A 27,122-nucleotide genomic window follows, 5' to 3' on the forward strand; every position below is an offset into this window, starting at 1 on the left:
CTTCCTCAGTTTCCCCAAATATGATTGATTGATCTCAAGCACATAGCTTCCTCCTGGAATTCACACCCTGTCCTCTCCCACAGTGCACGGGGTGGACCCGTGTAACCAACAGGAAATAACAACAATCACAGTGTGTGACTTCTGACGTCAGGTCACACAAGACACTGTGGCCTCCTCCATGTTCTCACTCTGGGGGAGCAGCCGCCATGCTGTAGGACTCTCAAGCAGTCCTGTTGAGAGGGCCACATGACGAGGACCTGAGGCCTCTCGCCCACAGCCAGCACCAGCTTGCCAGCCATGGAAATGAACCGTCTTGGAAGCAGAGCCTCCAGCCCCAGTCCAGCCTTCAGATGAGTGCAGTGCCAGCCAACACCTCGACTCGATCTTACCAGAGGTCTCAAGACAGAACCACCTGCTTCCAAATTCCTGACCACAGGAACTGTGAATGATGACTGTTTTTGGCTGCTTTAAGCCACTGAGTTTTGAGGTAATTTGTTAGCCAGCAATAGACGGTTAATATGATAACCATGCAGACTTTTCTAAAGGGGAAGGGGAGAGGGTGACAGGAGGCTGAGGTGGGGGGAGGGGCTTACATTGCACACTCCACAGCAAAATAACTTAAAAATCCCTTTTAGAAATATGCATGTTCTCCAAAGACCCTTCACGTCCAGGCCTCCTCTGGGGCGTCCTCCCCCCATCACCTTCTCCTGGCCTGCGGTCTCCCCTCCCTCCCACCCACTTTTCCTCAAGCCCTGGCCCCAAATCCTCTCATCCTTATTAGGCCCAGAAATTATTTGTTCCCTAACCCCCACCTTCCACCTTGCATCCCCTGACCTGTCAGAGTCCCCAGCAAAACACAACACTCCTAGATAAGAGGGCCCACCTTCCTGAGAAGGCAGCTCAGTCTCCACGTCTGCATCTTCCATCTGGGATGGCTCCATGGTGGGCAAGAGGCAGAGGTTTTAGGGGGGCTCTTCATTTGTTTTCCTTCTGGGTTCTGTGTCTTATCACTGGTCCCTGTCCCCATGACCGCAGCCCTCAGTTCCAGCATTGGAGGCACAGCAGAAAATCTGATTTTTGGTCTGGATCCAAAATAGGAATGTGACACCCTATCCACACTCTGGTGTGTGTGTGTATTTCTCTAAAAGAATCACTTAACCTAATTTTCTTAGCGTCAACTCAAATTGCCATGTAGACTGAGTGAAAAAAATTCACCCAAGTACGGAGGGTAGATCTTATTATGCGCCTTCAACAATGCATAAAGCTTTTAGCATTTCTGAGTCCCTCTCACTCCTCTGCTCCCGCAGCCCCGCAGAAAGGGTGATGTCCCAGAAGATGTCCTCGTGGCGCTGTGGCCAGGGCAGTGGGGTCACTTGGGTGTGAGCCACGTCTGGTCAGCTCAAGAGAAAAGGGCATTTGTTGGTGAGCTGTTAGAGGCGGCCCCCACGCACTGCGGGGAGATCCCAGGGCAGAGTAGGGTCTGGGATTCAGGACAGGGGGCCAGGCAGCTGGAAATATCGCCTATCATCTGGCACTGAGGCTGCTGGGATGGTTCTGCTTTGGCTGTTCTTCCTGTCCCCACATTGTCACTCCACCCACAACTCAATTAGCCCAGCCGGGGGCAGGGGAGGCACCTGAGTCACATTCTACCAGATTGTACGTGGCGGTGGGGAGAGAGGAGATTGGGGTGTTGGTGGGAAGGGGATAGCTGCTGGGTGCCCGGAACAATACGCCCCTAGTGATCGCTTTGGTGACTTATTCATGAGAATAATGTATGAAACGGGCCCTGCCCAGTGCCTGGTCCTCAGTGAGCCCCCGTACATGGTAGCTACCATGACAGAGGTGATGGAGTGAGGAATAAGTCGGGGTGAGTGGGGGGCACATGCTACAATGAATGATAATATGATGTGATGCGTGCTGTCATTAAGGCCTCTCCAGAGTGTTCCGGGAGCCAGTCGAGGAAGAAGTAACTCGGCCAGTTCCGCTCGGGGGTGGTCAGGGGAGGCTTCATGGAGGAGGCGGGCTCTGAGCAGTACCTGAAGATAGACTGGAATTAGATAGGCGGGGGAGGAATATGAGAGGAGGAAAGGCTTCCAGGCCGAGGGAACAGCAGGATCAAAAGCATAAAGGTGTGGAGGGGCCGGCCCAGTGGCGCAAGCGGTTAAGTGCGCGCGCTCAGCTGTGGTGGCCCGGGGTTCGCCGGTTCGGATCCCGGGCACACACCGACGCACCACTTGTCAGGCCGTGCTGTGGCAGCATCCCATATAAAGTGGAGGAAGATGGGCATGGATGTTAGCCCAGGGCCAGTCTTCCTCAGCAAAAAAAAAAAGAAAAAAGAAAAAAGAAAAAAGAGCAGGATTGGCATTGGATGTTACCTCAGGGCTGGTCTACTTCACACACAAAAAAACAAAAAAGCATAAAGGTGTGGAGATGATGGGGTGAGAGACAGATGGCATGTTCTGGAAAGGGCAGATATTGGTGTCGCTGGGAGCCTGTGGGGGGAATATGAGATAAGGCTGGAGGGGTAAGCCAGGGCCCCACTGGAGAGGGCCTTCTTTGGGCAAGTTAAGGAGTTTGGGTTTTATTCGCTAGCAGAGAGGGCACAGCGTCCGTCTCTGCACCGGGGCAGACAGCACCCAGGGATCGTGACACTTTCTGAGAGGGAGCACCTAGGCTGCTGCTGCCGATCCTTCGGCATTGTCATGAGAAATGAAACCTCCTGCCTCCCTGCACGGGCTCTGGGGGCTACTGGGGGTTAAAATGGGGGGTGACGGGGGAGGTTGTTGTAGGCGTCCAGGCAAAAGACGGCGAGGCCTCGCCTGACGGTGACCATGGGGACGGACAGGTGGCTGCTCACGTTTGTCGTAATCTTACCTGTCCGCCAAGCAGCCTCCTCGTCAGCCCACTGCCCGCGCCCGGCCAGGGTGCTCAGGGGCGTGGTGTGTGTGTGTGTGTGTGTGTGCGCGCGCGCGTGTGAGCTCTGTCTGGGCTCTCTTTTAGCGAGAAGGTTGTTGTTTTTCTGGACCTGCACAACCCAACATGGTAGCCACTAGCCCCATATGGCTATTTAAATCTAAATTAATAATATAAAAATTAAAGATTCAGTTCCTCAATCCCGCTAGCCACAATTTCAAGTGCTCAATAGCTACATGTGGTCAGTGGCTGCCGTACTGGACAGTGCAGCCACAGAACATTTCCACCGTCACAGAAAGTTCCACTGGGCAGCGTTGGTCTAGAGAAAGCCTAGTGTAGTGTCCAGGTGGTGTGGTCCACCGTGACCCTCAGTTAGCCCAGGCTGACTCCATCTTCCACGTGGTGGCAGTGACTAAGTTAAGAGTCTGAAATCTACATCTGCCTACTAGGGACAAAGTCTCCAAAGGGAGAATCTAGAACGTTGTAGAACCCAGAACCACCTGAGAGCTATTCGAGCCAGACTTGGCGGTCCCAAGGGGAAGGGAGTGCCCATGTGGTGACCCCAGCATGGTGCTGGGGACAGGGCTGCCTTTGTTATTCTCATTTCACAAAGAGGGAAACTGAGGTTCAGAGAGCCGTGTGACTTGCCTTTTGGGAGATGACTGGGAAAGTCCCGCCAACAGAACCAGGAGACTCTTCTGCCCCCCCCCCGACTCGTATTCCTTGGGGTCACTGCTCTGTGTCTTGGGCTGGAGCGGGTTAGGTGGGCCTCCGCCGGAGCCCCCCTCTGAAGGGGTCCTGGGGCGAGCCGCAGCCACGGGGGTAGATTGGGGAGCTCTCTGCAGTTGCGCGCTAGATCCGCCAGAGGGCGCAGGGGCCGCTGTGTCTCCTGCTGAGGCGGGCCGGGCGGTGGGGGAAGACTCTTCCAGCACGGACTTGGGGCTGGGATCCTGCTTCTCGCCCAGCCCTGTGCGGGGGACCTACAGTGTGTTCCGAACGGCCCCTGCCCTCTAGGAGGGCTCAGTTTAGAGGGCATAGACAACATAATGGCTTGTTTGGGTCTGCAGCAAGGGGCCCTGAAGGGTGGGTAGGAGTGTCCCAGGCAGCCTGGAGTGCAGTTGTGGAGGGCAGACATGGGACGCCCAACAGCCTGTCTCCTACTCAGAGATAATGGTGGCCTGTGTCTCAGCGCTTGTCTGCCCACCCACTCCCATCCTGGGTCTGCTTTCCTGTTGTCAGTTGACAGGAGGGAGGAATTTCTGAACAGACGTTCTTTCTGCTCTAGTAATACCCAGCTCCATGCAGTTCCCTGCACACACACACACACCAGGCTGTTTCATGCCTCTGTGCCTTTGCACATGCTGTTCCCGCAGCCTGGGACTCCTTCTCCACCTTCTCCAGCTGACTAGCTCCTACTCACCGGCCAAGACTCAGCTCAGACGGTGGCTTCTTCAGGGAGCCTCCCCCGTTCCTGGCCTGGATGAGCCGCTCCTGCTGGGGAAAGTTCTGCAGCCTGGGCTCAACGCTCTGCTGTGCACTGAGGACAGGCGCTGGCGCGTTGAGATGCACAGGGCCTGCTCCAGACAGGGCTTCCGAGTGTGGGTTTGCGGGTCCCAGGGGCCGAGGGGGAGCCTGTGTCTTCCTGTATGTGTGACACAAGCCTGGTTTCCTTACCAGGGGCTTGTGTGCCCCAGCGCGGGGGTTCAGGCCCGGATGCCAGAGCTTCCTCCCGCATCTCCTCCCTCCTCCCCATAGCCTCGGCCCCTTTGTAGGAGGTGCAGGTGTGTGTGTGTGGGTGCGTTGGCCAGGGAGGGGCTTGGGCTCAGAGGCCTTTCCAAGCTTCTCTGGGCTGCAACAGAGCCCACTATCCCCCCACCCCGGCGCCCCGCATACTCCCCAAGGGGTGTGGAATGTTGCCACCAAGAGCCTGGCACAAGGGAAGAGACCTGGAGTCCAATACTGTCGCTGCCATCAAGCTCGCCGTGTGACCTTGGGGGAGTCACTCCTCTCCCCAGCCTCAGTTGTCCCGCCTGTAAAATGGGAACGCAGCAGCCACACTTGTTGGGTTGCCAGCGGTTGAGCACGGGACGCCGGCGGCTGGGGATGGGGTAGGGAGGGGGTCGGCGGGTGTCGGGGAGTCCAGGGGGCGCGGGCGCCCTCGGGCGGGCGCTGGGGGGCGCTGCGCACCTCGGCTGCCCGGCCCGCGGCAAGTTTGCCTCCAGCTGTTGAATGCACTCGCGACGGCGCCGGCGGGACCCGGACCCCGGGGGTGAGCAGGGCCGGGGGCCGGGGCGGGGCTGGGGGGTGCGCCCGGCCGGTGCCCGGGGCTCAGCCGTCCGCGGTGCCATCGCCGCCTCCCGGGCGCTGCAGCTGCGGCCCCCGCCCCGGGTGTGTGTCTGCTAGTGCGCGTGTGTCCGTGGAAGGATCCAGCCAGGAGAGGGGGCGGGAGGGGTCTGGCTGCGGGAAGGCCTGCGGAGGGAGCCGGACGCCGGGGCGGGCGAGGGCGGACGGACCGACAGACCGCGGCCCCTGACGCACGCTGCGCCCCGGCCCCCTCCCGGGCGGCGGGCGGCGGGGGTGGCGGTGTCTGCGCGCACACGCTCCCTCACACACACACACACGGGCCACGCCACAGACACACGACACGCGCCGAGCCACGGCCGGGCGCCGCGCACACTCGCACCCGCGCTCACACTCACTCACGCGCAGGCCCCGCAGCCGCGGCTGCCGGAGGCGGCGCTCGGCCCGGATCCCGGCTGGGGCTGGAGGTGAGTGAATTCCTCCGGATCGCAGCACCCTGGGCCGGCGGGGACGGTGGGAGTCGGGGCTGGAACCGGAGGGCACCCCTCCACCAGTGCGGGTGGGGCTTGGAGGGGGACCCGGCAGGGGGAGGATGGGATGGAGAAAGCCACCCCAGTGCCTCCTGGGTCTGAGGATCCCCGTGAGACCCCCGGGGGACCACTCTGTGCGGGGGTGGGGGTAGGGATGGAGGTGGGCGGAGGCGGGAGGACGCGGAGGACGGCCGGTGAGGTGAGCATTTTTGGGGGTGGTGCAGAGGCTCGATGGTGGACGGTTGTGCCAGCGACTGCCACACCGCACCTCTCTGTCCCCATCTTTGCGAATCGGACCCCTCGCCCCCCACGTCACGGAGTGCTGCCGGGGTCAAGGAATTCATCTTCGTGGCTGGTAAGGGGGGTTGATTGGTGCCGGCTGACAGCTCCAGGGGAAGGGGGCCAGGGTGGGGCTTTATCCCCCTGCCCCGCAGGAGGGCGATGGGTTTGGGAAAAGGGTCAGAATTGCGCGTGAGGGCCCCCACGGGGGTGGGGACCCTTGCAAAGGCTTTGCCTCTTTCTCGGTGGGCTGGTGTTGGGCAGGCAGGGAGGCAGCCCAGGGAAGCAGCCAAAAGCGGCAGAGACTGCAGCTCTGGCAGGGCCCGGGCCACTGCTGGGCTGTGTGTGTGTGTGTGTGTGTGTGTGTGTGTGTGTCTGCATGTGTGGGCTCCCGCAACTGGCAGAGGAGAAGGGCAGGGAGGTGGGCGTGTTGGCGGGAGGGGCGGTGTGTGCACGTGGGGAGGGATGTGTGTGCCATGTGTGTGCACACAGGGCTGTGTGCAGGGGGGACCCTCCTCTCTGTACACACACAGACACACACACTGTCCGTGGCCCAGCAGGGCTGCCTCAATGTTTGGAGGAGAGAGAGCTGGTGTGTCTATGTGCGTGCACCCGGGAGCTTGTGTCCAGGACGGAAGCAGCCAGGCCTCGGTGTGTCAGGCTACCCAAGGAGGGAGACAAGAAGGGGATGGTGGTGGTGACCCTCAGCTCGGCTCGGGAGGAACGGGGTACTTGAGGGCACTCTGCAGCTCTGGGCTCGGTGCTGTGCCCCTTTCCCCTGGGCTCCTCCCACCCCGGTGGCTGCCGTCGCCTGGGTCCTCTGGCTGAGACACAGGTGTTGGGCTGGAGCGTGTGCGTGTCCGGGCTGCGGCTGTTGCTGTCAGCAGGCCAGGCTGTGGGAGGAGAGAAGCTGGGGGAAGGAGGAGGTGGCGCTGGCAGCACCTGGAGGAATGTGGTGGAAGCTGCAGGCCCCGACTGCCTGCTGAGTGCCTGAGGGACGTTTTCCCGTGGGGAGCCGCATCATGGGGGGCTGGGAGTATATGTGTGTGTGTGCGTGCCTGGCTCACACACCTGTTCCTGTGGCCTGTGGGCACCTGTGGGACGTGTTGTGTCTAGGGCCTGCACATGTGTGTAAATGGGTGTCCTGCGAGAGGAATGCACACACACACACACACACACGCGCTAACACAAGTGTGGTCTGTAAACGCCTGTCCTGAGTGAGCTGTGTGCCCCGCAGCTGTGTCCCCACATGGGTGGGGACCTCCGGGCAGGAAGAAAGAGGAATAATTGGGGGGGCCATCGGAAGAAGTGTGTGTGTGTGTGTGTGTGTCTGTGTGTGATGCCAGCATGGGCCTGTGGGTGTGAGGTCAGTGAGAAGCTCTGGGTATGACATCAGCTCCAGGTTGCTGGTGACGTCACTGGGACAGCAGCGCGAGGGGTCACCCCCAGCAGCCGGAGTGTGTGGTGTCAGTGGGAGGGTGTGGGAGGTGTCACTGTGAGTGTGTGTGGCCGAGTGTGGTCAGGTCCCCTGTGTTGTGAGTGGTGAGAAGGGGAGACAGATGGGGCCTTAGAGTGAGCGGTCCCTCCAAGAGGCCCTGTTTCCTGAGTGGGTGTGAGACCCTTTCCTTAAGGTCTATCCCCCAGAGCACACCTCCTCTGCCCCCACATTTCATAGGGGGAGCCTCTCGCCTTCCCCTGGCGAGTCCCTGTTCTGCACCTGTCCCAGCCAGGTGGCACAGACCCTGGGGCAAGTGTGTACCAGTGAGTGAGTGTGTAAGTGCTCATGACAACAGAATACAGCCATAGCCGGGGAGCCAGAGACCTTCGGTTCTAATCCCGTGTTGCCACTCTGTGTTTGTGATTTAGGGACCCCTGTCACCTCTCAAGCCTCAGTTTCTCATCTGTAACCTGGGGTGGTCAGAGGTGGGGGGGATGACAGGAGACAGTGGGCCTCGGGGGGCCAGTGCCTGGCCCATGCTGGGGTCTCAGTTCGAGGGAGGTCCCTCCCCTGCCTCTGTCTCCCAGCCCAGAGCAGCTGTTCCCGTTTGGGTAAGTCTAACTTCGTCAAGAACTTTCTTTTCTCTCCGTGGATGCTTGTGACAGTCCCGTGAGGCCGCCTGCTCTCATGTGGACGTTTGACCGATGAGCAGACTGAGGTCTGGAGGGTACAGTAAGCTGTCGTTGATTCATTCCCCTGCTCGGTGGGTGCGCGGGGTTGGGGGGCACATTTGATTGACAGGTCGCTTTCGGCAGGGCACTCTCATTTTATGGAGGCACAGGGAGCTGTGTGCAGTGGGGGTGGGGGTGGGGGTGGGCTGGCAAGGTGACGGGCCCAAGGCCGAGAGGTCATTGGCTACAGTAGAGGCTGCCTCTTGACCCCCAGTCCAGTGCTTGCTTGTCCTTCCACCGCACGAGATTCCAGGTAGCCAGGGTCGTGGGAACGCGCGCATCTAGCTGCCAAGCCTTCTCTAGTGGGGTCGGCCCGGGGTGGTCACTGGGGGCCCCGTGCCTACTCCCCAGTGTGGCTCCCTTGTCCCCTGAGGTCTGGCAGGATGTCTGCTATAGAAGCAGGACTGGTTCCAGTGACACCTCTGCTGTGTCCCGGCCATGTGTGACATGGGGGTCAGCCTCTCCTGTCTGTTTTCTAGGCGGTGACTGCTGGCCTTGCAGGCTTGATAAGCGAGCGTGAGAGTGTCGCATCCACGTGCAGGGCCAGGACGGCACCCATCATGGTTACCCTCACCGGCTTCAGCCACAGTGCCCCTGGGCCCGGGTCCTCCCCCCACCCCACAATCTGCTGTGACCGTGTGCCGTGCAGAGCAGACAGCCAGGAAGCAGGATTGCCTTGAAGCCCGAGCCTCCTTAGCAAGTCAAGCCTCTCCAGAAGGTTAACTCGATCCTCCGCCCCCTGCTGTCCCGGCCCAATCCCCTATTAAATTAACCTTCCCCTGGCTCAGTGAGCACCTGGGCAGAGGCGTCCATATTAGTGCTGGGCGTGGTATCTGGGGGGCTGGAATAATAGAGCCCCCCCTCTCCCCCCAGAGAGCCCCTGAGGACTGGAGAGCCCCACCTGGGAAAGCTTGCAGCTGGTGCCAAAGGATGGGTGCTGGCTGCACCATGCTGCCAACAGCAATAATTATAGTGATAATAATAATAACGATATTAGCTGACATTCATCGAGCCTGTACGGAGCCAGGCCTGGTGCGAAGCTCTTTATAAGCAGCACGTGTGTAATCTCACAAACGCCTCTGCACTAGAGCTTCACTTATTTCACAGACAAGAACAGAGAGGTTACACACCAGCTCAGGGCCACACAGCGGTGGAGCCAGGACTGGAGGCCCCGCGGGTGGACTCTCGCATCATTAACTGTTAATCGATGACTTTGCCAGGGGACCTTTCCATCTTGGGGCGCCCCTCTTGCTGAGGGGCCTCTCAGGGCCTTGCTTTGCTCATCCGTAAATGGGGAAGCAGTGGGTAGGGAAGCCCCCTGTGGTGGCTGCAGGGACAAGGGGGCAGAGGGGCTCCTGGGTCTCAGTCCCGCTCCCCATCCCTCCTGCGCCCCTCCCTCCGTAGTGACCTGTGACATTCCTGAGGGCAACCCCTTGCTCCCTTGTTCTCCCACAGTGCCTGGCACAGCGCTGGGCTCACGCTGGGTGCTCTGTGGGTGCTCCCTGGGTGATGGAAGGGATGCTGCCCCGGGACCAGTATCTTCCCCAGGCCCCGACTCTGTCGTGGCCTCGGCTCTGGCCCCCTGGACCACTCCGCCACTCTCTTCCCGTCTCGCTTGGGAGGAGCAGGGACTCAGGGTCCGAATCCTGCCTCTCCCTCGTCCACGTGTGTCCTGGGTGACAGCGTTCGCTTCCACGAGGCCCTGTTTCCTCAGTGTAAATGGGGATGGCGGCACTGAATCCCTGACTCCTCCAGGTCAGTCACATAAGAGGATGCGAAGTGTGTAGCATTGTGTCTGGCACATAGTAGGTGTCAATTAGATGAGCTCCCTCCCCCTTCCCATCTGTCTCCCTTATTCATTCCTTCTTCCCTGGAGTGGGTCTGGGGCTGTGTGTGTATGTGTGTGTGTGTGTGTGTGTGTGTGTTTCCTTCCCTCTCTTTTCAGCCTCCACATCCACCCCCTGAAACGCATAGAGACTGTTTCCTGGAGCCAGGCTGTGGGGCCTGAAAAAGATTGGGAAGGGCCTAGGAGCTGCCTATCCCCCAGCTGGAGTGTGCAGAGGGGCTGGGACGCGTGTGTGATTGTGTGTGTGTGTACGTGTGTGTATGAGCATGTGAGTGCACTGGTCACCACCTGTCTCAGGGGGAAGTGGGGAGCAATTTCCAAGGGCTGCCTGACCAGTCTGCTCTGGGCCCAGCCCCTAGAGGCTGGCCTGACTCAGTTTCCCTCCTCGGCCTGTCTCCAGTCTCTCTCTTCTCCCACACTTCTCTCTGGTCTTGGGGAGACAGAGGCTTCGGGGTCAGCCTGCCCGCCTCCCTCCCTTCCTTGTCCTTCTCCTTATCCTGGGGGGGTTTTGTGGCTCTGTTTATTTAGCCATTTCCTGTCTGTCTCTCCTTTGGTGTGTCAGCTCCACCCAGGTGGAGACGAGAAGGCCCTCCCAAAATGCTGGTTGAGCAGCTTCCTTTTATCCACGAGCTACTGAGGGTGGCCTGATGCATTTTCCATTCAGTCAGCGCACGCGCACGCACACGCACACGCACCCTTATAAGCACCTCTCACCCAGGGGTCACTGCTGGCCCGGGGTCAGGCTGGAACCCCAGAGATGAGCTCCTGTCCTGGAGGAGAGATGAGGCCGTGGAGCATCTGCCAAGCACCCAGTGCGGGGCCTGCACCCAGTGGGGCTTGCTTGTCAGGTGGCTCTCGTTAGTGTGTGCCCCGGCCGAGGGGGGTCTGGTGCTGCGGGCTGCAGGCCAGGTGCTGGGCCAGTCTTGTAAGCAGGGCCGGAGGGGCTGGAGCGACTTCTGCTCAGGGCACTGCAGAACTCCCAGGACTGCACACCTGCTGGGTGCCAGGCACAGGGGAACACTCTATTATCTTGTTAATTTTGGCTGGAGGATGGTGAAAGAGGTCCAGTCCACCTCTGGGGGGTTATGCCAGGTGGAGCGAACATGTGTGCTGAGGTCCGAGGTAGGAAAGCCTGGAGTGGATTTTGGGAAGAGGAGTCTGGAAGTGTAGTCTGGGGATCCACCGCACAGGACCATAAACTCTGGGCTAAGAAATCGAGCTTTAGCCTTTTTGTCAGGGAGCACCAGAGTCTCTGGGTGTTTGTTAAAATGCAGACTCTTGGGCCCTGCCTGCTGAGGTATTGACTCAGTCGGGTCGAGGTGAGGCCCAGGAACCTGCCTTTTTAGTGCGTTTCCAGATTAATTCACCCATATTTGTGGGTTAGGCGGCAGCGGAGGGGTCTGCTGAATGTTCCTAGGGATCTTACAGGCTCCTGCCACACTCCCGGGCAGGCGGCAAAACCATCCTCATTTTCCAGAGGAGCCTGAGCTCTGAGAAGTGAGGCACCTTGCCTTGGGTGACACAGCAGCAAGACCGAGGCCGATACTGACTAACCCGGACTAGTAACTTCGCGTTCACGACTGCTGTTCTAAGCCTGCTCAAGCCCTCATTCAATCCTCAGAACGCCCCTCTGCATCATTCCTGTTGCTCGGACGAGGAGACGGAGGCAGACTGTGCGGTCCCGGGTTCAAGGCCGCATAGCTGGTAAAAGCATGAAGTGCGGGGGGATGAAGTGAGGCTGGAGGGGGCCTGCCCCAGCATCTTGGACGGAGGGTGCCTCCTTTTCCCTTCCTTGGGTGCGAGGGCGCGGCTGGAGCTGAGCCTGCGGCGGTGCGTGCGAGCAGAGGCCAGCGGCGGGGGTGGAGGCGGGAGCAAAGAAGCCAGGCGAGGGCGGAGAGCCGGGAAGGCGTCCCGGAGGAGGCGACGCAGAGTCGCGGAGCCGTGGCCGAGGCCGTTCCTCCGGAGGGCGCTCTGGCCAGGCAGGTCCGGGTCTGGCGGGCGGCGGGGGTGTCGGTCCCCGGTGCGCGTCCCGGGCTAGCCCACGCAGTGCCTCCGGGCGCAGCCCCGGGCGGGGCAGGTGCGCGGTGGGGGGCCGGATGGGGGGCGGGGGAGGAGGCGCGGCGGGGACGGGCGCGCGCAGAGCCCGCCCCCGACTCCGGGCGCCCTTCCCCCGCCACCGCAGCCGCCCGGGGCCCGGCGGGGTCCGGCCCCAGCTGCCGGGGGCTCTGCGGTGTCCCCGCCGGGCCGGGTTTCCGCCTTCCTTCCCTGTGCTTAGCATTTGCAGCCGCATCCCCTGACGCTCGCGGCCGATTTCACGGCCTCTGGGCTGGCGCGCTGCGCGGCTCCTAAACCGGCCGGCGCGGGGCTGGCGGCGGGGGCGGCGCGAGGACCCGCCGAGTTGTTGGCAAGGGGGTGTGTGTGTCAGCTGGGTGTGGACAGGGTGGGGGGGCCCGCCCCACCGGGAGCCGCCCTGGGAATGCTGTGCGGGTGTGCAGGCGTGGCCGCGTGTGTGTCTGGAAGAGGCCGTGTGGACATCCTTGGGCATGTCTGTGTTGGCGTGTGCTTCTGTGTAGGGGCCCTGTGCCCGCGGGCGTGTCTGTCTGGGTGTGTGTTGGGGGACGGTCCACAGTGAGTGGGGCCAGTGTGTTTCCGTGGGTGTGTTGACATGTGTCTGGGCAGTGTCCCCAGGCGTGCTGGCACACGTGTGGGTCTGCATGTGGGGGCGGGCACCTCTGTCTGCCTGCTGTGGGCAGCTGTGTACAGTGCGCCTGTGTGCACATGTGTGTGTCTGAGGGAGGGTGAAATTCTGGTGTGCTGGCTGCTGTCTGGGTGTTCTGTGGGTGCTGGTGTGTGTGCGAGGGTACAGTGCGCACCCTGGGGTGCCGTCCGGTCCCTGCTGCCACTGGGCTCAGGGTCAAGTGTGAGCCCGGTAGCTAGGGAGAGGGTGCCTCCCAGGACCTGGGCTGGGGAGCCCTTTCCTGGAGCAAGCCTGTGGGTGGGGGTGATGGACTTGAGACAGGGGGCTGTGTGTGTGTGTTTCTGTTTGGCTGCCGGCACTTAGTGGGTCTACATATGTTTGTGAATGGCAGTGTTGAGGGGGCTGAGATGTGAGCCCCTGCCTAGGGGGAAGGCTGGGAGTACCATCTGGGCGGGTGGGGTGTGGGGCCAGGCAAGGAGGGGGGCCCCTGAGGGAAGGGGATGAGTGTCTGCGAGTGCACATGTGGCACAGATGGAGGGAGGGGTCGGCCGTGGCGCACCTGTCTGGGGAGTGTGTGTCTGTGCAGGTGGAGGTCAGGCAGGCACATGGCTCTTTGGGTGTGTGAGCACATATGGCGGGAAGTGGGGCAGAGGTGTGACACCTGGCAGAGCACAGGTGGGGGCACACTGGGGACGGTGGGTGCCAGTCCTCGCAGGGTTCTGAATTAGAGATGTGCTGGGGCAGGGGTGGGGGAGGGGGCCTCTTCCCTGCAGCAGATGGAGTGGGGCCCAGCTGTCCAGGGAGTGGGCGGTGTTGGGGTGACCAACAGGAGGGTGGCATGGTTGGGCATGAGAAGGGTGAGGGCTGTGTGTGTGGGCACTGGGTGTCAGGGCAGTGTGAGGGTACGTGTGGCCATCCCCACCTGGGTGTGATGTGTGTGTCCATGAATGTGAGTGGGGTGTGGGGCTGGGGCTACGACTTGGGAGACACGTCCAGGCTGTGGGGCCCAGCAGGGAGTGGAGGGGGGTGGGGTGGCTGGGAGTGGGGACCCTTCATTTCCCAGAAAATCTCCCCATCTGTTGCTCGCACCTCCTGCCCAGGGGCCGTGGAGGGATTGAAAGAAGTTCTGTGGCCCCTGGCCCCTCCACTCCCCGCGAACCCTATGGGGCAGGGTAGGGAGCCCCCAGCCCTCCAGCCAGGTCTTGAGGCCGTTCTCGTCCGTCTCTCTTGCCCCATCATCTTTCTGTCTCCATCTCCCTGCCTCCATCTCTCCATGTCCCTGGCCCCGTCTCCCCATCTCTCTGTCTCTGCCTCTCTCCATCTCTGCCTCCATCTCCCTCCAGCCCTCCCCTCCCTCTGCCTCCTCCCTCTCTCTTGCACTGATATTCATTTGTGGTATATTCGGTTGCCATGGGAAACCTAAGAAAGAAGTGAGTGTACCCTTCAAGACTTCAGCATTTTTCCCTCCTCCCTCCCTCCTGCTGTCCCCCTCCCTCTCCTGCTCTCCTCCTCTCCTCTCCCTCCTCCCCTTCTCCCCATCGCCTCCTCGCAGAAGGAGAGGACTTGGGTGAGGAGCTGCCGCTGAGCTGGGCCAGGACCTGAGACCCCACTGCTACTGCTGCTGCCGCCGCTGCCGTGGGGACCTCCCTGAGACAGGCCAGGGACAGAGCCTTGCTGGCCGGAGGGACCCCCTTTGCCCGCAGACGTCTGGTAAGGACGGGGTCCTTCTGACTGTGTGCGAGTGTGTGGCTGTATGTGAGCACAGCTCACATGACCTGGCCTTGCGAACCCGTGATGCACTGGGGCCTCTGCCTCCTGTTTGTCCCTTCCTGCCTCGCCGGGCCCCTGCCCCCAGCTGCGGGCGCCCCCAGCCTGCCCCTCCCCAGCTTCCCTTCCGCAGGGCCTGTGAGGCAGCGGCAGAGCGCTGGGCCTTTGGGGGCTGGGACAGGTGCACTGGGGAGGGCAGGGAGGAAGCCCCTGCTGGCTCAGAGACCCCACTCCTGCCCCTTTGCCCAGCTGAGAGGCTGAGCCAGGCCTGCCTGCACCCCGGTTGAGCAAGGGGTGTCTGTGCACCGGCTGGGGTGGAGGGCTGGCTTCCAGGGGATGGCCTGGGAGAACCTGGCCTCTTCTCCTCCCCCAGGTGGGGGCCTTTCCATTGTAGAGAGGGGCAGACTGAGGGGCTGGGGGTGAGCTGGAGCAGGGGAACGCTGGGCAGAATCAGCACTGGGCCTGACCCAGGGTCACTGAATTCTGGAGGCGGCCAGGAGAGCTGTCTGACACTAGGAGGCCGCAGGCAGAAGCTGTTCCCTGCTGGTTGGGGCTGGTGGCTGCCCTGGAGAGGAGAGGCTGAGGCTGTCGCTGTCACCGAGGCTGTGCTGGTGGTGGCCACGTGGAGGGAGCTGTTGTCCGGGGCGGGTGCTGAGTGACGGTGGTTGCCGTGGTGAGGGAGCCGCCTGTGTGGCATTGTGGTCTCCATGGAGAGAGGAGGAGACAGAGGGAGGAGGCTGGCTGTCTGGGCCCGGTGTTGGTGGTTGCTAAGGAGAGGGAGATGCTGTCTCTAAGATGTGGTGGTCCCCACGTGGAGGGGCTGTGGCTGCCGAGGTGTTGAAATCCCTGGGGAAGGGCTGGGGATGGGTGCTCTGGAGGGGGCTTGTGGGTGGTGGGTGCTCCGTGGAGGACTGTGGGATGTGAGGGGGAGGGGCTGCTGCACCATTGGCGTCCCTTCTCCCAAGGCCCTGTCTGTCCTTCCCTCCCACTTCTGGGGCCAAGTTCTCTAGCCTCTGCCTCCTGGAGCCTTCTCCCTCCTTAGGGCCTTTGAGCATATAAGTCCCCATCATGCTCCCTCCTTGCCCCCAAATGACTTCACCCCCATCCTTCGTGTTTGCTGTGCTCCTGGAAGCCTGGCATTGATACCTCTCTTTGAGGGATCAGAGAGGGGAAGTGACTTGCCCAAGGTCACACAGCAGGCACGCATTGGGGCTGGGATTCGACCCCAGGGCACCTGTCTCCCCAAATGTCCAACTCACCAGGCCTAACTCCTCCCCTGGGAGCCTGCCCCTCCATGACCACCCCTTTGTCTTCCCTCAGTCCCCAGGTATTCTCCCGAAGCACACATTTTATTTAAACAATAACAGTAGGAAGCAGCATGGAAGAACACAGAATTCTGGGTTTGAACCCTGGCTCTGGCACTTACAGCTATATGACCCCGTGTCTCAGTTTCTCCACCTGTAAAATGGGGCTGATGCACATGCCTCTCGGGGCTGTCACTGGGATAACGTATGTGGTGCCCTTGGTGTGGCTCCGGGCACGTGGTGGACTCAGTAACTGGTAACCACCACCACCATCGTAATTGCTTTACAAAATGATTTTAAAATGATTTTCTGACATGCCTGGGGAGAACAGCGGTGCCTTCTCCCCAGAGGTCCGCTTCAGTCTGCCCAGCCCCATGACTCTTGAGCGGCGAGGGCATTGACCTGACTTTGGGGTGGCAGGAAGGGGGTCCCCGAGGGGAGGAGGGCCTCCTGACGGTCACGCGGCACCTTGGTCGCCGATCCGGGATGGAAGCAGGCGTGGCTGGCTCCCTGTCCAGTGCTCCCCACTGCTGGCTCCAGGGCCTGTGCGTGCGCTTTAACCAGGGGTGGCCATGTCCCCCCCGCTGCTGTCCGAGTCCCCGGCCTCCTGGCTGCTTTCACAGGGCACAGCGTGTCAGGCGGCCCCTGGGAGTATCAGGGGAAGTCTGTCCTGTTGACCTCCTTGGCACCACCAGGGGACAGGCCATGCAGGGGACTGGAAAGGACATCCAGAGTGGGACATTTGAGGGGCCTGGGGAGTGACAGGCAGAGTCACTGTCTGAGTGACAGAGATCTGAATTCAGACCCTGACTGTACCACTTTTTAGGTGGGTGGCCCTGGACACGTTTCGTTGCCCTCTGGGCCTCAGTTTCTTCATCTGTACAGTGGGTATGAGGAGACTCCCTCCTTCACCTCGCTGGTGTGACGCAGGGGGAGGGATTTAAAGCACGGGGCCTGGACCGGGGGGTGCGTCCTGGAGCAGCGGCCGCTCTTTCTAACCCATCAGCCTTCTTCACGTGGCAGGTTGACCTGGGGAGGAGGGGGAGGTCTGTCCTCGGTGGCCCCAAAGGGCAGAAGTGGGACCAACCAGGCACAGACCTCCGCTCATCCCAGCAAGAGACTTTCTGACAGTCAGAGGTGTCTCGGGAAGGGAGGGGGGAAGGCAGTGAGCGCTCTGTGGGCAGTGGGACTGCAGATGGCCCGCAGGAGCAGCGGGTTTGGGGTCGCGAGACCTGGGTTCCTGTCCTCATGTTGCTGTTTATGGGCTGTGGGATCTTGGGAGCCTCGATTTCCCCACCTGCAAAATGGGAGGAATAGTAATGGAACAAGAGTTTCTTTAAATGAATTCAGATTATGGAAGAGACCTAGGATTCCCTTGAGTCTGCACAGCATCCCATTTTCCAGAAGAGGAAAAGCAAGGCGCACCGAGTTTACGGGATTAAGCAATAATACCAACAGCTGCTGTTTATCAAACATCTGCTGTGCCAGGCATTTTCCCACACGCTCCAGGTCTCATCTGGTTCTCCGGCCTTTGCACTTGCTGTGCCCTCTGCAGGAGCTGCCGTTCCTCTTGTGCTCATTGCTGCTACCCAGGCTTGTTGCATGGCTGTCTCCTGTTGCGGTTCATTGTCACCTCCTCAGGGAGGCCCTCCCTGACCACTCTGTTCGTTGCTCTGGGCCCCCTCCCTCTCTTTGTTTCTGAATAGCACCTAACACAGCCGGATGCTGTTTTGTTTATTTACTTGTTTCTTATCCACCCTCCTCCACCATAGCGTTATCGGCTCCGTGAGGGCAGGAACTTTTTCTGTCTTGTTCCTGCTCCATCCCAAGTGCCTTGAATGGGGCCTGGCACATAGTAGGTGTTCAATAAACATGTGGTGACTGCATGGATGGGCAACCCGGCCAGCCACCCTGGGAGGTTGGGCTTGTCATTCCCATTTGAGACACCAGCACAGTGGGGCCAGGGAGGCCTGGTAAATTGCTGTGGATGCGCAGCTGGAAGTAGGTGGCAGACCTGGCATTTGACCCCAGATTGGGCTGACTCCAGGGAAGCGCATTTTCCTGCTGCCCTGCCCTGCTGGGGAGCCTGGCATTTCCTGTAGAGAGTTTGGACCTTGCTCTGAACACAGAGGCAAAATCTCGGAAAGGCTCTTAAGTAGGGAAGGCTCCTGCCATAAGGAAGAGCTTTTGGTAGCATCCCGAATTGTCAAAAGAAATCAGTTCAGCTGCTCACTAGCTGTGTGACCTTAGGCAAATTACTTAACCATTCTGCGTCTCAGTTTACTTGTCTGTAAGGTGGGGATATCTTGGCTAATCTCGGCTGGCTTCTGCGAGGCAGTGGGCTTTGAGCTTTGATTTGCAGGCTTGGCTCCAAGGTCCCCTCCCCAGGGTTGAAAAACAGTCTCTGCTGAATCCCCCAGTCCTGGGAGGCCTCACTGCTGGCCCCAGGGGGATTTGAGATTTTGACTTCTTAAGAGGGGGCATTTTAAGCATTTGGGACAGGTCATTTTCTGCCCTGCCAACCTGGGCTCTCTTGCCCCACCACCCCCCAAAAAAGAGAAAATCAAAGAGAGGAGGGAGAAGGAATCTGGTTTTAATTGAGCACCTACTATGTGCCAGGGACATTCTTGTCTGTGTCCCCTTTCACAGTCACAGCAGCCCATGCAGAGTTGGGGCTGTTATGCCCATTTTACAAATGTCCAAACTCAGGTTTGGGGAAATTCTCTGGAAGACACAGAGCAGGGGTTTGGACCTAAGCTCAGAGGTTCCTGCCTACACTGTCGGGAGAGGGGCAAGAAGACGAAGGAGCCTGGGATGGGTCTGCTCCAGGGTCACCCAGGGAGTGGGCTGTTGGACCCAGCTCCCCCGGGGTGGAGCTTCAAGTGGCCCTGATTTCAGAGGCTGGACCTTGAGGGGCTTTGGAATGGACAGACTGCTACCCCCACCTGGCAGCTCCCCCCGACTGCTGGCAGCCACGCCATCCCAGGGAATAGATCTGGTGTTGTGTGCGCTTGTCCTAGCGTCTCACTCAAGACCCCATTTGTTTGGGGAGGAGAAAGGGGGGTCTGTGGTGCCCAACAGAGGTGGGATTCATGGACAGGGCCAGGGTGGGGGTAGCCTGCCTGGTACGGGCCAGGCCTGGAGGGGCGCCAGGACGGAGTGAGAGGAGGGGCCGAGGGTGGCCTGGGGTCCTCCTGTGCCCTTGGACAGGCTTGTACTCTGGGCGGGGGCTGCGTGGATGGAGGTGCAGGAGGAGGGAGAGCGTGGTGGCCCTGTCCTTGGGGAGCCCCTGGTCTTGGGGACTGGGGGGAAACCGTGCCATCAGGATCCTTGTCTGGGAGAGACAGCCCTGACGTCAGGGCGTCCTGCGTCTGAGCTGGGTTAGAGCCTCAGCTCCCAGGAGCCTCAGGCTGAGGGCGGAGGCACTGAGGGTGTTCTGGCTCAGTCTGCTCTCTGAGTGCAGGAGGAGAGGATGGTCCCAGTGAGTGGAGGCTCCCCGAGTTCTGGGAAGACTTCCTGGAAGAGGCAATCCCCCAAGACTGGGAAGGGGTTGGATTCGGGGCAGGGGCTACAGGAGAGCCTGTTCTGTGGTTAGAAGCAAGGCATGGTGGGTTAGATCCTGATTCAGAGTGGTCCCATGCGCCTGAGCCTCAGTTTGCTCATCTGTGAAATGGGGACACTGCTGGGCTCCTGGACGAGATGGAGTGAGGTGGAGTTGGAGGGAGGAGTGCCTGCACACAGTAGGCCCACAGGGCTGCCAGAGGCTGCATGGTTGGTAAGGCCTGAGGATTTCTAGAAGCTGCTGAAAACCTATCTCCCCACCCCCTGCCTCTGCCTGGGTCACAGCTCAGCCAATCTGGCTTCAATCTTTACAGGCACAGGAGGGAGGGCGGAATCTGTGCTGAGCTGTGAGGTGTAGACAAGGGCCATAGGGCTCCTTCCTGCCTCCAACTTGCTGTGTGACCCTGGCTCTCCCACACCCTCTCTGGGCCTCAGGCTGAGACCCAGCCCCATCCTTGAGGACACTTTCTGAGTTCTGTGGGGAGATACAGAGCTTCCCCTCCCCAGGGCTGGGCCTCAAGGACAGAGTTGGGGGTTGGCCAAGGACCCTGAGCATCCTGGGAGGAGACAGGCCACAGAGGGGTCAGCAGAGGAGAGCAGGTACCCCAGGCGGTGGTGGCTCAGGGGCCCTCGAGCTGGGCAGAGCCTTGGGGAGCGAGGCCTTGCCCGCCTCTACCAGACACTGAGGTGCTGGCTTGGGGGCCGCGGGTCAGGGTGGAGAAACTCCTGGGCTGTGGGATGGGGTGACACTTGGTCAAGCACTGGGCCCAGGCCTGGGCTGGGCTGGGCTCAACTCCTGATTCTCCCCGTAATAAGTTGTTCACCTCTGTGTGCCTCAGTGTCCTCGTCTGTAAAACGGAAATAAAGTACCCACCTCACAGGGTTGATTCTATAAAGCACGTAAACTGCGCCTGACATACCGCGTGTGCGCAGTAGCTGACTCTACTCGCTGATGGGTTTCCTGGTGGCAGGAGCAGGTAGGCGGGGCTTCAACAGCCTTTCTCGCCGCCACTTCTCGGGCTGTTGGGGAAAGGCTGTGGCCTGTGGAGTCCCGAGGCCTGGGGTGCTGGGTCTGGAAATGTGGGGGTGTCTGCCTCTGTGGCCCTTCCTGCTCTCCCCAGAGCCTGCCAAACAGGATGTGGACAGAGCTGATGAAGTTTGGAGTAGGCAGTGTAGGTTCCACCCCAGCTCATTCAGCCCTGGCTGGCTGCAGGGCTCTGGGCAGATCATCCTCTGAACCTCAGTTTCTTCACCTGTAAAATGGGATTGAGGGCCGTCATGAGGATGAAGTGAGACGATGCAGGAAGGCGGCATCCATCCATCCTTCTCTCCAGGCACGGGTTGGTACCTGCCGTCTCCGTCGCTGCCCTGCTCCTCCCCTCTCTGCTGCGGTGCTGGGGTTGATGATGGGGGAGGGGCGTTGGGAATGGGGTTCCTGGCTTGGCTGAGCTGGCAGCGGACTTGGATGCTCTGTCCTGGATTCAGGGGGACCTCCCGGGGGCTGTCTTCGGGGACCATCTGGGCCTCCAGGGCAGCTGCAAATGCCGAGGGGTCTGTGCAGAGGTGGGAGCCGGGCCTTGATGGAGAATCTGGACCCCAGAGCGCCGGAGGGTCAGCGCCATGGGGTCTCACCCACTCCCTGTGCTCACGGGCGGGCTGATGGCCAGGGAGGCGCTGGCCCAGGGTCACACCGCAGTGAGAGGCCAGGTCCAGCGGCTTTTTCATCTTGGCCTTGCACTTCCCGCGGCCCCTGGGCCAGCCTGAAGTGGCTGTGTCTGCGCAGGGTCAGCGGGGCCTGCGCAGAGCTTTCTTCGCTCTGCCTGCCTCTCACTGTCCTTGTCTCCCTCTCGGTCTCCATCTGCCCACCCATCTCTCCGCCTGTGGCCCCCCCAAACAGCCTTGCCCCGTCTGTTCGCGGCAGCCTTCGTGTCCCTCCCTCGGGCCGCATGAGGGCGGTGGATGGACTAAAGCTGGGCATGCGTGGGCGTGTGCATGTGTGCACTGGGTGATTTGCGTGTGTTTGTTGTGTTGGATGTGTACAGGTAAAGGAATGTGAGTGTAGACACCCCCTTTCTGGCTAGGGAGCTGACACATGCTCTCTGTGTATGAACCCGACAGGGTCGAGCTGCTGGCCCCTCCCCATCACTGGACGGGCTCTTTCCCGTGTTCCGGGCGCCCGCGAACCCGTGTCCACCATCTGTTTTCACCCACGTGGGATCTGCCTCGCTGCCTCTGCCCCTCACGTGGCCCCTGGCTCCACACCGCGCATCTCCCCTCGGGCACAGTGGGGTCCTGATCCCCCTGGGCAAGGGGTCCCCTTGCACGGCCTTTTCCCTGCTGTGGGCGGCTGGGTTGGTCACAGCTTTTCCACTTTCACCGACAGTGCACAACTTCAAATACTCACACCTCTGACCGGGGCGGGCTGCCCTCTGACCCGGGCAGCCTCTTTGTGGGGGTCAGCTTCTGAGGTTGAGCGTGGACGTCTGGGTTCCCCTCGAAGCTGTTGTCTGAGAGCTTTAGGCGGGACCCCTGTTCTGGCGGGACTGCCGCTGCTGGGGCTCCCTGGCACCTGGGGAGGGCTGGGGTGTGGGGGTCCCTGGGGCACAATGCTAGGGACTGGGACAGCCGTGGCAGACGCTGGGAGCCATGCTGCCCCTTGCCGTTCCCCACCTGCTGTGTCCCAGGCCACTGGGCCTTGGCGCCTTGCACCAGGGGAGCTGCTTCAGCACCTGGCTGCCCAGGGCCCCTGAGTGGCCACAGGTGTGCCGGGCCTTCCAGAGCTGGGGGTAGGCCAGGGTAGGTGAGTGCCAGCCACAGAGGGAGGGAGTGCAGGAGGCCGGGGCAGGGTCCCGAGTTCTGGCCCCCGGCCTGTGCTCTCGCCTCTGTCTTCCTCAGTGTCCTTTTTGCCTCTCTGTCCCCTGGAGCCTGAGCCAGGGTCAGTCCTGGGACTTCTTTCTCTTGGCCAAGCTGGAGGTACCTCCGTGCTGTAGGGAGAGAGCACTGGGCAGGGAGTCCTGGGTCCAGGGTTTGAGTCTCACCTCTGCCCCTTATCCTCTGTGGCACCCAATTCAGAGGCTGCCCACAGAATCAAAGGGGATCATTTATTCCTTTTATTTAACAACACCTGCGTAACACTTACCACGTGCTGGGTGCTGTTCTAGGATTTTACAGAAATTAAATCCTCATGGCAGTCCAACAAAATATCATTATCCCCATTTTACATATGGAGAAACCGGGGCACAGAGAGGTTAGGGATCCTGTCTATGGTCACACAGTGAGTCAGGGGTGAGACCAGGATTTGAACCCGGGCCATCTGGCTCCCCAGGCCGCCCTCCTAACCACCTTGCTGTGTTGAGTGCCCCTGGTGATCTGTGGGGAGCTGTGCCTAGGCCAGCCTCGTCCCCTGGCCTGAGCCTTGAGGGTGGTCCAGGAAGGTGGTCCTGGTGCACAGTAGGTGTGGCAGCTTGGGATCAGGCCAGATCTGAGTCCCTAGCTTATCACCTACTGAGCAAGTCAGTTGACCTAACTGAGCCTCAGTTTCCCTATATGTTCAAACAGGGTGACAGTACTTAGTGGTAAGGCTGTTGTGAGAATTCTGTGCAGTGAGGCATGGGGGGGCGCGGGGCACACAGTAGGCACTCAGCACCTGGTGGCGGCTGTGATGGCTCCGTGACAGGGTGAGAGGGAGGCAGCTGAAGGGGTGCCTTGTGCCAGCAAGGGTGACTGTACCCTTGGGAGCCTGTGATTAGGGGAGGATGCTTCTGAGGGGATGTGCTGTAGCCCCACTCATCACCGGGTACATACCTGTCCATCTGCTATATCCATCGTGCAGGTGGCCCAGGGCTGGGACACAGTCAGCTGTGTGTGTGTGTGTGTGTGTGTGTGTGTGTGTGTGAGGCCACCCCACAGCCCCTGGTGTCACACACACACCCACGATGGAGAAACAACTGAGAATCCTCATGGGATGAACCTTGGAGACCATCTCATCCTGCTCCTTCATTGTTGTAAGTGGGGAAACTGAGGCCTGAGAGGGGAAGGGGTTTGCACTGGGCCCACAGTGAGTTCCGATTATCTGAAGTTTTGTTGCTGGGGAGGACCTCTCCTAAAAAATGCAGTGACAAGCCGGCCGACAGTAGCCCGTCCCGGTCACAGAGGCCTGCATCCTGCAGGCTCGGTTCCCTGCGGGGCACTTTTCTCCATCCTGCGCTCTGTTGACCGGTTTACATGTCAACTCCCTGGCTCGTCCAGCACGTGGAAGCCGTGAGGACAGGGCCCTTGTCCGTCAGTTCACAGCTGAGCCTGTGTGCTGAGCACAGAGCCTGGGGCGTGTGTGGTGGAGGCTCTGTAAGCATGTTGAAGAATCAGTGACCTTAGACCCAACCCTCCAACCCTCTAACCCTCTCACGGTAAAGGCTGGATTTCAGAGGGGCCGGGACTTGCCCAGGGCCGAGCAGGGAATGAACCCGGGCCTCCTGGCTCCCAGGCCTGAGCCCTCCTGTTTTGTGCACTTCTGTACACATGCAACACACACGTGCGCACACACATGCACCACACATGCACACATGCATGCAACACACGTGCATGCACACACGTGTAACACACACACACAAGCACAGATAAGCACACACTACATCGTGATCCAAAAGCTTCACTCTGATCATTGCTCAATTTTCTAGCTTAAAAGTGTCCATCTGTCCATCTCTCTGCCAAGGCCGTGGGCTGGATACCTACTGGGGCACCTGTTCTAGGGCCTCCCCTCAGCCTGAGGCTGCCCCCAGGATGGGGCAGGAGTCCTGGAAGGGGTCCCTGGGAAGGTGGGGCCCACCCAGGGGACACCCCCTCAGGCACATTCCCCGCTGTGTGTCCAGTGGACTCGCTGTGTCTCCTGCTTCTGACCACACCACTGAGTCCCACCTGCCCAAGTCTCTTGGTCCCCCCTGCCATTGCTGGGCCATCTCAGGCTTTGGGGGAAGGGGTGTCATTCCTGGGGACCAGCCTCCCCACCCCCTCCCCCAGGAAGTCTGCCCTAGTGCCCGGGAGGATGGTAATTAGTATGAGGCAGGCTGATTAGCTCAGAAATTAAGTCTTTGTTTCCCTGCTCCCCAGTTTCCCTAATTGAGCAGATGCAGAGCACGGGGGTGGGGGGAGGGCTGCCGTTGGTCACGGGGCTGGTGGGGGCACACGTGGCTATGCACTCGCCACAGGGTGGGGTGGGCATGGCCGGGGACGCTGGGGGAGGGAGGGGGTGCACCTGGGGGTGGACCCTGGGGCTGCAGCCTGGGGGATGTGCTTGCGGGGATCTGCGAGGGCAGCATGCCTGGGACCCCACTGAGTGCTTGTCTGCATTTGTTCCTTCCTTCAGGTCTTCACGTCCAATCACTAATCAAAACTGCTGTCATTTATTGAGCACCTACTGTGTGCAGTCCCTGGGCTCGATGCCTTTTGTGTGTTGCCTTGTTCAGTCCTCAGACGACGGTGCCGGGATAGGACCCCTCATTTCTTAGGGGAGGAACCTAAGGCTCAGAGAGGTGAGGTGACTTGTCCAAGGTCATACAGCTCGGAGCGGCCAGCGCAGGGTTCAGACCCAGGCAGTCTTACCTGGCTGTGTTCTGGGCTGTGCGATCCTGTGATCAGATGGTGGACAGTCCAGCTCCCAGACGCTGGGGTAGGGGAAGCCTTTGTCCTTCCCATTTGTTCTATGGGGATCAGTCCATCCACTTTCTTGGGCTACTGGGAGGAGCAGGAACGAGTATAATAATGACAGCAGTGGTGATTTATTTAGTGCTTGCTGTGTACCTGGCAGGTGACAGATGCTTCACCTGTTTTCTTATTTCGTGCTCACAACAGTCCCTTGGGCCGTGGGTGGGTACCCTTGTTATCCAAATTTCACATTTGAGAAGCTGAGGTCTGGAGTCCCACAGTTAGTAAGTAGGGGACCCAGGATTCAGCCCGGGGCCGCCTGACTCCAGGCTCTTGCTCCTCGATCACCACTCCATATGGTTTATGACACGTATGCGGTGCCCGGCGCACAGTAGGTGCTCAGCGAAGGTGAGTGGCCTGCCCCCTCCCTGAAAGAGCCGGTCCCTGGAGATCCTGTGTCCCTGGGGCTCAGCCTGGGGGATGCAGGAGGATGGCTCTCCTCAAAACAACCTCTGGGGTAGGTATTGCTTTTACTTCCATTTTACAGATGGGGATGTTGAGGCCCACAGAGGTAAATGACTTGCCCAGGATCTCACAGCTGGGGCGGTGCAGGGGCCAGGATTTGAACCCAGGTGGTCTGGTTCCAAGTGCTGCTATCCACTCCCAGCCACGCCTGTTCCTGAGGGGCGGTCCTCCCGGCCTGGTCCTCAGCCTCTGCTCTCCGGGTGGTGCCTGGCTCCTCTGAAGAGTGATGAGCAGGGAGGCCTGAGTGTCCATCCTCTGCTCTGCCCCACCTCTGGCTTTTGGGTATCGGCTGTGACCACTTGCTGACTGGACATGTCTTTTGGGGTGTCCCTCTGGCCCCGAAAACTCAACTTGTCCGACATTGGACTCAGCCTCTCTCCTCCTGCACCCTGGCCCATGTGCTCCTTCTCTGAGGCTCCCTGTTCCAGAGTGGGCACTGCCATCCCTGAGACCCACCTGGACCCTGGGAGTCATCCTGGAACTCCACCCGTGGCCTCCCGTCCTCATCCCGTAGGTCACCAAGCCCTGCTCTCAAATCTCCCTGTCGCCTGTCCACCTCGCTGCCCTCGCCGGCATCAGGTCACCATCACAGGCCTGAACTAGCGCAGCAGCCTCCTCCAGGGCCGCTGCCTCTGCTCTCACCCCCTTCCCCCAGCTCATCCTGCACCCCTCCGTCAGCGTGAGCTCCCCCCGCGTGTCACTGGCTCCCACCTGTCCTTGAGCTAAGATCAGGATCCCTACCCTGGCTTCAGACCTGCCAGGACATGGCTGAGCCTGGGGGCTTCTCCGGGCTCCCTCTCCCTCTCTCATGCCCCTATCCAGTCCTCCTGGCCTTGCTCCTGTTCCTCAAAATGCGACCCTCTGGGTACTGCGTAGGTGGTTCCATTGCCAGGTTCACCCTCAGCAAAGTCTTTCCTGACCGCGGGGTAGATCCGCAGGTGCCCCTGCACTGGGGACGTCCCTCTAATTCTCCTAAGAGCCCTCTGAGGGAGCGGAGTTGCCCATTTTGCAGACGGGGAAGCTGAGACTCAGAAAGCTAAGCTGGCACCTGAACCCAAGTCTCTCACTGTGGCGTCTCCGTTCCCCTCGGCGTGTGCGTGTGTGTGGGCACGTGTGGGCACACCGCAGGCTCTGCTGTCTGCTGTCTGAGCCACGCGTGTTTGGGCTGGGATTTGCCGCCCGTCTCTGGGGAGGAGGTCCGCGATGGCCCCTGAGGGCCGAGCCCGCCTCTTCCTCTGGGGGTGGGGATGCTACGTGTGAACGCGGGGCGGGGTGTCAGCCCCTCGCTAGCGCCCGGGACCACAGCCTCCCAGCTCCTCCCCTTTCTTTCCCCTTCGCTTCAAAACAAACACCCGCGAGCCCAAACCGCCCATCCAGCCAAGGCACAGATGGAGCCCGAGTAGGAATTAATTAGTGCTGTTGCCGGGGCAACCGGGACCGGGATCCTGCCTCCTCTCTCGGCCCGCCCCCACCTGCCAGGCCCCGCCTCCGCCTGTCATGGCCCCGCCCCCACGTTCCTGGCCCCACCCTCTCCCCCTGCCGCAGCTGGGGGTGCCCTTGGGGACTCTCCCAAAATCGGGGAGAGGGGG

The 27,122-nt window shown here is 60.6% G+C and overlaps 1 protein-coding gene across 1 annotated transcript in view; it reads left to right on the plus strand.

Moving 5' to 3' along the window:
- Window positions 1-13,841: 13,841 nt before the first annotated feature.
- The window catches only part of ELFN2 (extracellular leucine rich repeat and fibronectin type III domain containing 2), a 42,937-nt gene continuing 29,656 nt past the window's right edge, over window positions 13,842-27,122 (plus strand). Inside the window, exon 1 of the mRNA XM_004418114.3 lies at window positions 13,842-14,446. The gene's annotated coding sequence lies outside the window, so the exon portion shown is untranslated. The remainder of the gene's footprint in view (window positions 14,447-27,122) is intronic.

Source organism: Ceratotherium simum, chromosome 25, assembly GCF_057802395.1.
Source record: "Ceratotherium simum simum isolate JZ-2026a chromosome 25, ASM5780239v1, whole genome shotgun sequence".
NCBI classification, from domain to species: Eukaryota; Metazoa; Chordata; class Mammalia; order Perissodactyla; family Rhinocerotidae; genus Ceratotherium; species Ceratotherium simum.